The sequence below is a fragment of the Tursiops truncatus genome, chromosome 12, assembly GCF_011762595.2.
Source record: "Tursiops truncatus isolate mTurTru1 chromosome 12, mTurTru1.mat.Y, whole genome shotgun sequence".
In the NCBI taxonomy this organism is placed as follows: Eukaryota; Metazoa; Chordata; class Mammalia; order Artiodactyla; family Delphinidae; genus Tursiops; species Tursiops truncatus.
In genome coordinates, this window is record NC_047045.1 from 10,433,630 (window position 1) to 10,444,445 (window position 10,816).

The window sequence follows — 10,816 nt, forward strand, 5'->3', positions numbered from 1 at the left end:
CAGGGCTTGAGCCGCGCTGCGGGGCGGCCCAACGCCGAAGCCCAGTATCGGGTCAGACCCAGGCCCAGGCGGCCGGGACTCGCGGAGGGCGCTCCTGATGTGGGCGGCGCGAGGTACCGAAGGCCTCTCGGAGGGCAGGCAGCGCTCTTCCAGCGCCGGGCGTCTTTCCAGCTACTGGTGTCCTCTCAGCCCACAGGTCAGCGTCTGTGCATGTTATGAACATTTCCGTTTTAGAAATGGAAGAACCCCAGATGCGGAATCACTAGTTCAACGATCACAAACACATTCTATTCTCTTTGGAGACTGCTTTTTTTCTTTTGCAGCTTTATTTGTATCAAACTACAGAGAATCATAGGGAAGTCAAACATTTACTAAATCCAACTCTCTACCTGGCACCTGCACTATAACAGGTATTTCTCATTTAACCTGCTCCCAACACCTGCCCTTCCCTAGTTTTCTCCCTTCCAGTAAAGGCCACTATCTTTCACCGGGTTGAATCCTCCCTTTCTGTCACATTTCACACCTATAAACAAATCCTGTCAGCTCTGCTTTCAAAATAAACCTCAAATAGGACTGCTTCTCACGACCTCCATTGCTAAGAAACCAGTCTGCGCTATCACCATCCTTTGCCTCTGTAAGAGCTTCCTTGTAGCCTTACAGAAGCTTAAGTTACAACTTTCCCATCAGATCAAAATCTTTTCTCCCTTAGGGACTGCCCTGGTGGTCCAGTGGTTCAGACTCTGCCTCCCAATGCAGGGGGCCTGGGTTCGAATCCTGGTCAGGAAACTGGAGCCTGCATGCTGCAACTGAAGATCCCATGTGCCGCAACTAAGACCCAGCGCAGCCAAATAAATAAATATATATATATATTAAAAAAAACTTTTCCCCCTTAAAGTATATTCTCCATATAGTAGCCAAAGTCATCCTTTGAAAATACAGTTCATGTCAGTGTCCTTGCCCTTGTGGAACAGAATAGGAAGCACAGAAATACAGAAACATGTATGTGTGTGTATATGGCATATAATGAAACTGTTATTTCAAAAACAGTGCTGGGACATTTTGAAAATAAATGTGGATGCCTATCTGATATACACATAAGGTTTTTTCCAGAAAGAGTGTAAACATTCTGCCTCTTTGGAAAAGCAGTGCAGGAGTCTGTTTCTATTTTGTAAATAAGTTCATTTGTATAATTTTTTAGATCCCACAAATAAGTGACATCACGTGATATTTGTCTTTCTCTGTCTGACTTCACTTTGTATGATAATCTCTAGGTCCATCCATGTTGCTACAAATGGCATTATTTCATTCTTTTTTATGGCTGAGTAACATTCCATTGTATATATGTACCACATCTTCTTTATCCATTCATCTGGACATTTAGGTTGCTTCCATGTCTTGGCTGTTGTAAATAGTGCTGCAGTGAACACTGGGGTGCATGTATCTTTTCGAAGTATGGTTTTCTGCAGATATATGCCCAGAGAAAGTATGTATAAGTATGTATATACTTATTTACAAAACAGAAACAGACTCACAGACTTAGAAAAAAGCTTATGGTTACCAAAGGGGAAAGGTGCAGGGGTGCGGGGGAGGGATAAATTAGGAAGTTGGGATTAACATATACACACTGCTATATATAGAATAGATAATCAACAAGGACAGAGAACTCTGCGAAAACCTATATGGGAAAAGAATCTGAAAAAGAATATTTATACACATGTATCTGAATCATTTTGCTGTGCACCTGAAACTAACACAACATTGTACATCAACTTACTCCAATTTAAAATAAATTTTTTTTAAAAAAGTAGTGTTAGAAGAATATATAGATCAATGTTTATATAATTTGAGGGTAAAGAGAAACTTCCAGATCATGGCTCCAAAAGCTATCACTATAAAAGAACAGTAATAGTTTTTACTAAATTAGAATTAAAACTTCTTTAATTGGGAAAAATAATTCCCCTATGCCCCATCTCTAAAATATGAAGTCAAAAGACAAATGATAAACAGAGAAGTTGGTTGGTTATTGCAAAAGTGTTAGTGTCACAGATGGGGCAGGGATGCATTTTGCTCTATTTTATGAATAATTTAAAATACAAGTACAAGAAAAAGACAAGGATTCATATTACCTGGAATTCGCATGTTAGATGTGTCTTTCTTCATCACCTCTCCACTTAAAACTGCTCTATAATGTCTCTCTTTTTTTTTTTTTTACGTGAACAGCAAAATTGAGCAGCAAGTGCAGAGGCTTCCTATATACTCCTCATTATCCCCTACCATCCACCCCCAACACAGGACCTCCCTCACCATCAATATCCCTCACCATACTGCTGCGTTTGTGATTACGATGAACACACATCTGCACATCATTACCATTCAAAGTCCATAGTTTATCTTAGTGTTCACTATATTGGTGTAAGGGTAATTTGGCCTCACAGAAAAAGTTAGGAAGTATTCCCCCTTCTTCTATTTTCTGGAAGAGATGTTAGAGCTTTGATACAATTTCTTTTTTAAATGTTTGGTAGAGTTCATCTTTATATGCCAGAATAAAGTAAAGGAAAGAAATCCTTCAGAAAGTAGAACAATCATTAATCAAAATTAAAAGCTTCTAGGAATTCCCTGGCGGTCCAGTGGTTAGGCCTTGGCGCTTTCACCACTGGGGCCCAGGTTAGATCCCTGGGGAACTAAGATCCTGCAAGCTGCGTGGAACGGCAAGAAAAAAAAAAATAAAAATAAAAATAAAAACTTCTGCTTTGTGAAAGACACTGTTAAAAGAATAAAAAGACAAGCCACAGACTTGAAGAAACTATTTGCAAAACACACTTCTAATAAAGGATTTGTATACAAATATACAATGAATGCTTAAAACTGAATAATAAAATAACCAATTAAGAAATAAGCAAAATAGGGACTTCCCTGGTGGCGCAGTGGATAAGACTCCAGGTTCCCAATGAAGGGGGCCCAGGTTCGATCCCTGGTCAGGGAACTAGATCCCACATGCCTGCCACAACTAAGAGTTCACATGCCACAACTAAGGAGCCTGTGTGCCACAACTAAGGAACCTGTGTGCCACAACTAAGGAGCCTGCCTGCCACAACTAAGGCCTGGTGCAACCAAATATTTAAAAAAATAAGCAAGATAATTGTTATACTAAGATAGGAGAGGAAATAGAATCAATTTGTACAATTAAAACCACAAAAGGTTGAAAAGAGTGAAAGACAAAAGCAGGAGTAAAGAACAAGGGCAACAAATAGAAAACAGTAACAAATACGGAAGATATTAACCAACTATTTCCGTAATCACTTTAATGTTAATGGTCAAAGTATACCATTTAAAAGTGAGAGATTGTCAGAGTGGATCAAGAAACAAGACCCAACAATATATTGTCTACAAGAAGCCTATTTTAAATTTAAAGGCTTACGTAAGTTGCCAAATCCAAGTTTGTGTGCCCAACGCACAGAAAGGCCAAACAAACCAAAATGTCAGTTTGGAGCAAAGAAAGCTTTATTGCAACGGCCAAGCAAGAAGAATGGGTGGCTTGTGCTCAAAACACCCAAACTCCTCCCATGGTTTTGGGGAAAGGTTTTAAAGGCAAAATTTGGAGTGAGGATTGCAGGGTGTGTGACTTTCTTCTGATTTGTTGGTGGTAAGTTATCAGGGTGGTGCTCCAGGAATCTAGTGCTCATCCTGAAGTTACCATCCTCCACCTGGGTGGGGGCCTTAGTCCCTCCAGAAGAACTCAAAGGTGTATTGTTATGTTCCTTGAGGAGGAACCAGGACCTTGGTTAAGCAAGACCCGAACCGGAAGTTAAGCAAAATAGCCTGAACAATTGTTCAGCCATAAAACAGTCCAATTTCCTCCTCAATGGAGGAGTCTGAAACGACCCGAGAAAAATATTTGAAGAGATTATAGTTGAAAACTTCCCTAACAGGGGAAAGGAAATAGCTACCCAAGTCCAGGATGCACAGAGAGTCCCAGGCAGGATAAACCCAAGGAGAAACACGCAGAGACACATAGTAATCAAACTGACAAAAATTAAAGACAAGGAAAAATTATTGAAAGCAACAAGGGAAAAACGACAAATAACTTACAACGGAACTCCCATAAGGTTAACAGCTGATTTCTCAGCAGAAACTCTACAAGCCAGAAGGGAGTGGCATGATATATTTAAAGTGATGAAAGGGAAGTACCTACACCCAAGATTACTCTACCCAGCAAGGATCTCATTCAGATTCGATGGAGAAATCAAAAGCTTTACAGACAAGCAAAATCTAAGAGAATTCAGCACCACCAAACCAGCTCTACAACAAATGCTAACAGTCTGAAACGTATCTTTGGGTTGTTATGCAGAAACCAAGACCCCCACCCAGGTGGAGGATGGTGATGATATGCTGAACACATATAGATCCTGGACTGGTTGGAACAAGGTTATGACTAAGATTCCCAAAACACCCTGTTACCTCACCACCAACCAGAAATGTCACAAGTTGCAGCCCTCACCCCAAATATTGCCTTTAAAAACTCTGCCCTGAAAGTCATGAGGGAGTTCAGGTCTTTTGAGCATGAGCTGCCTGTTCTCCTTACGTGGTGCCCCACAAAAAAACACTGTAATTTGCTCCACCATAACCTGGTGTAAACAGATTGGCTTTGCTGTGTGGCAGGAGAGTGGGCCCAAGTTTGGTTTCATAACAATAGTTTGAACTAAATGAAAATGAAAACACAACCTAATATTTGTGGAATACAGTGGGAACTGCTTAGAGGGAACTATTGATATAGAGCCTTGAATGCATATATTAGAAAAGAAGAAAGACCTAGAATCAGTCATCTAAGTCTCCACCTTAGGAAATTAGAAAAAGAGGAGCAACTTAAATCCACAGTAAGCAAAAGAAAAGAAATAATAAACATTAGAGCAGAAATCAATGAAATTGAAAACAAGAAATCAATAGAGAAAATCAATGAAACCAAAAGCTGGTTCTTTGGGAAAAAAACAATAAAATCAATAAACCTCTAGTCAAGGTAACTAGGGAAAAAAAGAGAGAAGATACAAATTACTAATATCAGAAATGAAAGACGGGACATCACTACAGATCCCATGGATTTTAAAAAGACAATAAAGGAATACTATGAATAAGTCTATGTCCACAAGGTTGAAAATTTAGGTGAAATGGACCAATTCCTTGAAAGACACAATCTGGCAAAACTCACATAAAAATAAATAGACAGAGGGCAGACAGCAGAAGCAAGAAGAACTACAATTCTGCAGCCTGTGGAAGGAAAACCACATTCACAGAAAGATAGACAAAATGAAAAGGCAGAGGAATTTGTACCAGATGAAGGAACAAGATAAAACCCCAGAAAAACAACTAAATAAAGTGGAGCTAGGCAATCTTCCAGGAAAAAAATTCAGAATAATGAGAGTGAAGATGATCCAGGACCTCGGAAAAAGAAAGGAGGCAAAGATCAAGAAGATGCAAGAAATGTTTAACAAAGACCTAGGAGAATTAAAGAACAAACAAACAGAGATGAACAATACAATAACTGAAATGAAAAATACACTAGAAGGAATCAATAGCAGAATAACTGAGGCAGAAAAATGGATAAGTGACCTGGAAGACAGAATGGTGGAATTCACTGCCGCAGAACAGAATAAAGAAAAAAGAATGAAAGGAAACGAAGACAGCCTAAGAGACCTCTGGGACAACATTAAACGCAACACCATTTTGCATTATAGGGGTCCTAGAAGGAGAAGAGAGAGGGAAATGACCCGAGAAAAATATTTGAAGAGATTATAGTTGAAAACTTCCCTAACAGGGGAAAGGAAATAGCTACCCAAGTCCAGGATGCACAGAGAGTCCCAGGCAGGATAAACCCAAGGAGAAACACACAGAGACACATAGTAATCAAACTGACAAAAATTAAAGACAAGGAAAAATTATTGAAAGCAACAAGGGAAAAACGACAAATAACTTACAACGGAACTCCCATAAGGTTAACAGCTGATTTCTCAGCAGAAACTCTACAAGCCAGAAGGGAGTGGCATGATATGTTTAAAGTGATGAAAGGGAAGTACCTACACCCAAGATTACTCTACCCAGCAAGGATCTCATTCAGATTCGATGGAGAAATCAAAAGCTTTACAGACAAGCAAAATCTAAGAGAATTCAGCACCACCAAACCAGCTCTACAACAAATGCTAAAGGAACATCTCTAAGTGAGAAACACAAGAGAAGAAAAGGACCTACAAAAACAAACCCAAAACAATTAAGAAAATGGTAACAGGAACATACATCTCGATAATTACTTTAAACGTGAATGGAGTAGATGCTCCAACCAAAAGACACAGGCTCGCTGAATGGATTCAAAAACAAGACCCATATATATGCTGTCTACAAGAGACCCACTTCAGACCTAGGGACACATACAGACTGAAAGTGAGGGGATGGAAATAGATATTCGATGCAAGTGGAAATCAAAAGAAAGCTGGAGTAGCAATACTCATATCAGATAAAATAGACTTTAAAATAAAGAATGTTACAAGAGACAAAGAAGGACACTACATAATGATCAAGGGATCAATCCAAGAAGAAGGTATAACAATTATAAATATATATGCAGCCAACAGAGGAGCAACTCAATACATAAGGCAACTGCTAACAGCTATAAAAGAGGAAACTGACAGTAACACAATAATAGTGGGGGACTTTAACACCTCACTTACACCAATGGACAGATCATCCAAACAGAAAATTAATGAGGAAACAGAAGCTTTAAATAACACAACAGACCAGATAGATTTAACTGATATTTTTAGGACATTCCATCCAAAAACAGCAGATTACAGTTTCTTCTCAAGTGCGCATGGAACATTCTCCAGGATAGATCACATCTTGGGTCACAAATCAAGCCTCAGTAAATTAAAAAAAATTGAAATCATAACAAGCACCTTTTCTGACCACAACACTATGAGATTAGAAATCAATTACAGGGAAAAAATGTAAAAAGACACAAACACATGGAGGCTAAACAATACATTACTGAATAACCAAGAGATCACCAAAGAAATCAAAGAGGAAATCAAAAAATACCTAGAGACAAATTACAACGAAAACACGATGATCCTAAACCTATGGGACACAGCAAAAGCACTTCTAAGAGGGAAGATTATAGCAATACAAACCTACCTCAAGAAATAAGAAAAATCTCAAATAAACAATCTAACCTTACACCTAAAGGAACTAGAGAATGAAGAACAAACATAACCCAAAGTTAGTAGAAGGAAAGAAATCATAAAGATCAGAGCAGAAATAAATGAAATAGAAACCAAAAAAATAGCAAAGATCAATAAAAGTAAAAGCTGGTTCTTTCAGAAGATAAACAAAATTGTTAAACTTTTAGCCAGACTCATCAAGAAAAAGAGGGAGAGGACTCAAATCAATAAAATTAGAAATGAAAGAGGAGAAATGAGGAGAAGTTACAATGGACACCGCAGAAATACAAAGCATCCTAAGACTGCTACAAGAAACTCTATGCCAATAAAATGGACAACCTGGAAGAAATGGACAAATTCTTAGAAAGGTATAAGCTTCCAAGACTGAACCAGGAAGAAACAGAAAATATGAACAGACCAATCACAAGTAATGAACTTGAAACTGTGATTAAAAATCTTCCAACAAACTAAAGTCTAGGACCAGATGGCTTCACAGGTGAATTCTATCAAACATTTAGAGAAGAGCTAACACCCATCCTTCTCAAACTCTTCCAAAAAACTGCAGAGGAAGGAACACTCCCAAACTCATGCTATGAGGCCACAATCACCCTGATACTAAAACCAGACAAAGATACTACAAAAAAAGAAAATTACAGACCAATATCACTGATGAATATAGATGCAAAAATCCTCACCAAAATACTAGCAAACAGAATCCAGCAACACATTAAAAGGATCATACACCATGATAAAGTGGGATTTATCCCAGGGATGCAAGGATTCTTCAATATACGCAAATCAATCAATGTGATACACCATATTAACAAATTGAAGAAGAAAAACCATATGATCATCTCAATAGATGCAGAAAAAGCTTTTGACAAAATTCAACACCGATTTATGATAAAAACTCTCCAGAAAGTGGGCATAAAGGGAACTTACCTCAACATAATAAAGGCCATATATGACAAACCCACAGCAAACATCATTCTCAATGGTGAAAAACTGTAAGCATTTCCTCTAAGATCAGGAACAAGACAAGGATGTCCACTCTCGCCACTATTATTCAACATAGTTTTGGAAGTCCTAGCCACGGCAATCAGAGAGGAAAAAGAGGTAAAAGGAATACAAATTGGAAAAGAAGAAGTAAAACTGTCACTGTTTGCAGATAACATGATACTATAAATAGAGAATCCCAAAGATGCTACCAGAAAACTACTAGAGCTAAACAATGAATTTGGCAAAGTTGCAGGATGCAAAATTAATGCACAGAAATCTCTTGCATTCCCATACACTAACAACGAAAGATCAGAAAGAGAAATTAAGGAAACAATCCCATTCATGATGGCAACAAAAAGAATAAAATACCTAGGAATAAACCTACCTAGGGAGACAGAAGACCTGTATGCAGAAAACTATAAGACATTGATGAAAGAAATCAAAGATGACACAAACAGATGGAGAGATATACCATGTTCTTGGATTGGAAGAATCAGTATTGTGAAAATGACTCTACTACCCAAAGCAATCTACAGATTCAATGCAATCCCTATCAAATTACCAGTGGCATTTTTTACAGAACTAGAACAAAAAAATCTTAAAATGTCTATGGAGACACAAAAGACCCCAAATAGCCAGAGCAATCTTGAGGGAAAACAATGGAGCTGGAGGAATCAGACTTCCTGAGTTCAGACTATACTACAGAGCTACAGCAATCAAGACAGTATGGTACTGGCACAAAAACAGAAATATAGATCAATGGAACAGGGTAGAACGCCCAGAGATAAACCCACACACCTATGGTCAACTAATCTATGACAAAGGAGGCAAGGATATACAATGGAGAAAAGACAACTTCTTCAGTAAGTGCTGCTGGGGAAACTGGACAGCTACATGTAAAAGAATGAAATTAGAGCACTCCCTAACACCATACACAAAAATACACTCAAAATGGATTAGAGACCTAAATGCAAGTCTGGACACTATAAAACTCTTAGAGGAAAACATAGGAAGAACACTCTTTGACATAAATCACAGCAAGATCTTTTTTGACTCACCTCCTAGAGTAATGGAAATAAAAACAAAAATAAGGGCTTCTCTGGTGGCGCAGTGGTTAAGAATCTGCCTCCCAATGCAGGAGACATGGGTTTGAGCCCTGGTCCGGGAAGATTCCACATGCTGCAGAACAACTAAGCCTGTGCACCACAACTACTGAGCCTGTGTGCCACAACTACTGAAGCCTGCATGCCTAGAGCTAGGGCTCCCAACAAGAGAAGCCACCACAATGAGAAGCCTGCACACCACAACGAAGAGTAGCCCCCGCTCACTGCAACCAGAGAAAAGCCCACATGCAGCAACGAAGACCCAACGCAGCCAAAAATAAAATAAATAAAATAAAATAACTTTATTAAAAAATAATAATAAAATAAATAAACAATGGGACCTAATGAAACTTGAAAGCTTTTGCAAAGCAAAGGAAACTCTAAACAAGATGAAAAGACAACCCTCAGAATGGGAGAAAATACTTGCAAACGAATCAACAGACAAATGATTAATTTCCAAAATATACAAACAGCTCATGCAGCTCAATATTAAAAAAAAAACAACCCAATCAAAAAATGTGCAGAAGACCTAAATAGACGTTTCTCCAAAGAAGACATACAGATGGCCAAGAAGCACATGAAAAGCTGCTCAACATCACTAATTATTAGAGAAATGCAAATCAAAACTACAATGAGGTATCACCTCACACCAGTTAGAATGGGCATCATCAGAAAATCTACAAACAACAAATGTTGGAGAGGGTGTAGAGAAAAGGGAATCCTCCTGCACTGTTGGTGGGAATGTAAATTGATACAGTCACTATGGAGAACAGTATGGAGGTTTCTTAAAAAACTAAAAATAGAACTACCATATGACCCAGCAATCCCACTACTGGGTATATACCCAGATAAAACCATAATTCAAAAAACACATGCACCCTAATGTTCATTGCAGCACTATGTACAGTAGCCAGGTCATGGAAACAACCTAAATGCCCATCGACAGACAAATGGATAAAATAGTTGTGGTACATATATACAGTGGAATATTACTCAGCCATAAAAAGGAACAAAATTGGGTCATCTGTAGAGACGTGGATGGATCTAGAGACTGTCATACAGAGTGAAGTAAGCCAGAAAGAGAAAAACAAATATTGTATATTAATGCATATATGAGGAACCTAGAAAAATGGTACAGATGAACCGGTTTGCAGGGCAGAAATAGAGACACAGATGTAGAGAACAAACGTATGGACACCAAGAGGGGTAAGTGGCGGGGTGGGGGTGGTGGTGGGATAAACTGGGAGATTGGGATTGACATGTATACACTAATATGGATAAAATGGATGACTAATGAGAACCTGCTGTATAAAAAATAAATAAAATAAAGTTAAAAAATTCAAAAAAAAAGAAAAGACAAATTGAATAGGTCTACATTTATTAAATAAATTAAATCAATAATTAATAGCTTGTGAAACAGAAAGCACCAGGTCCAGATGTGTTCACTGATGAATTCTAACACACAGTTAAGAAAGAAATTATACTAACTTTGTACAAAATCTTCCAGAA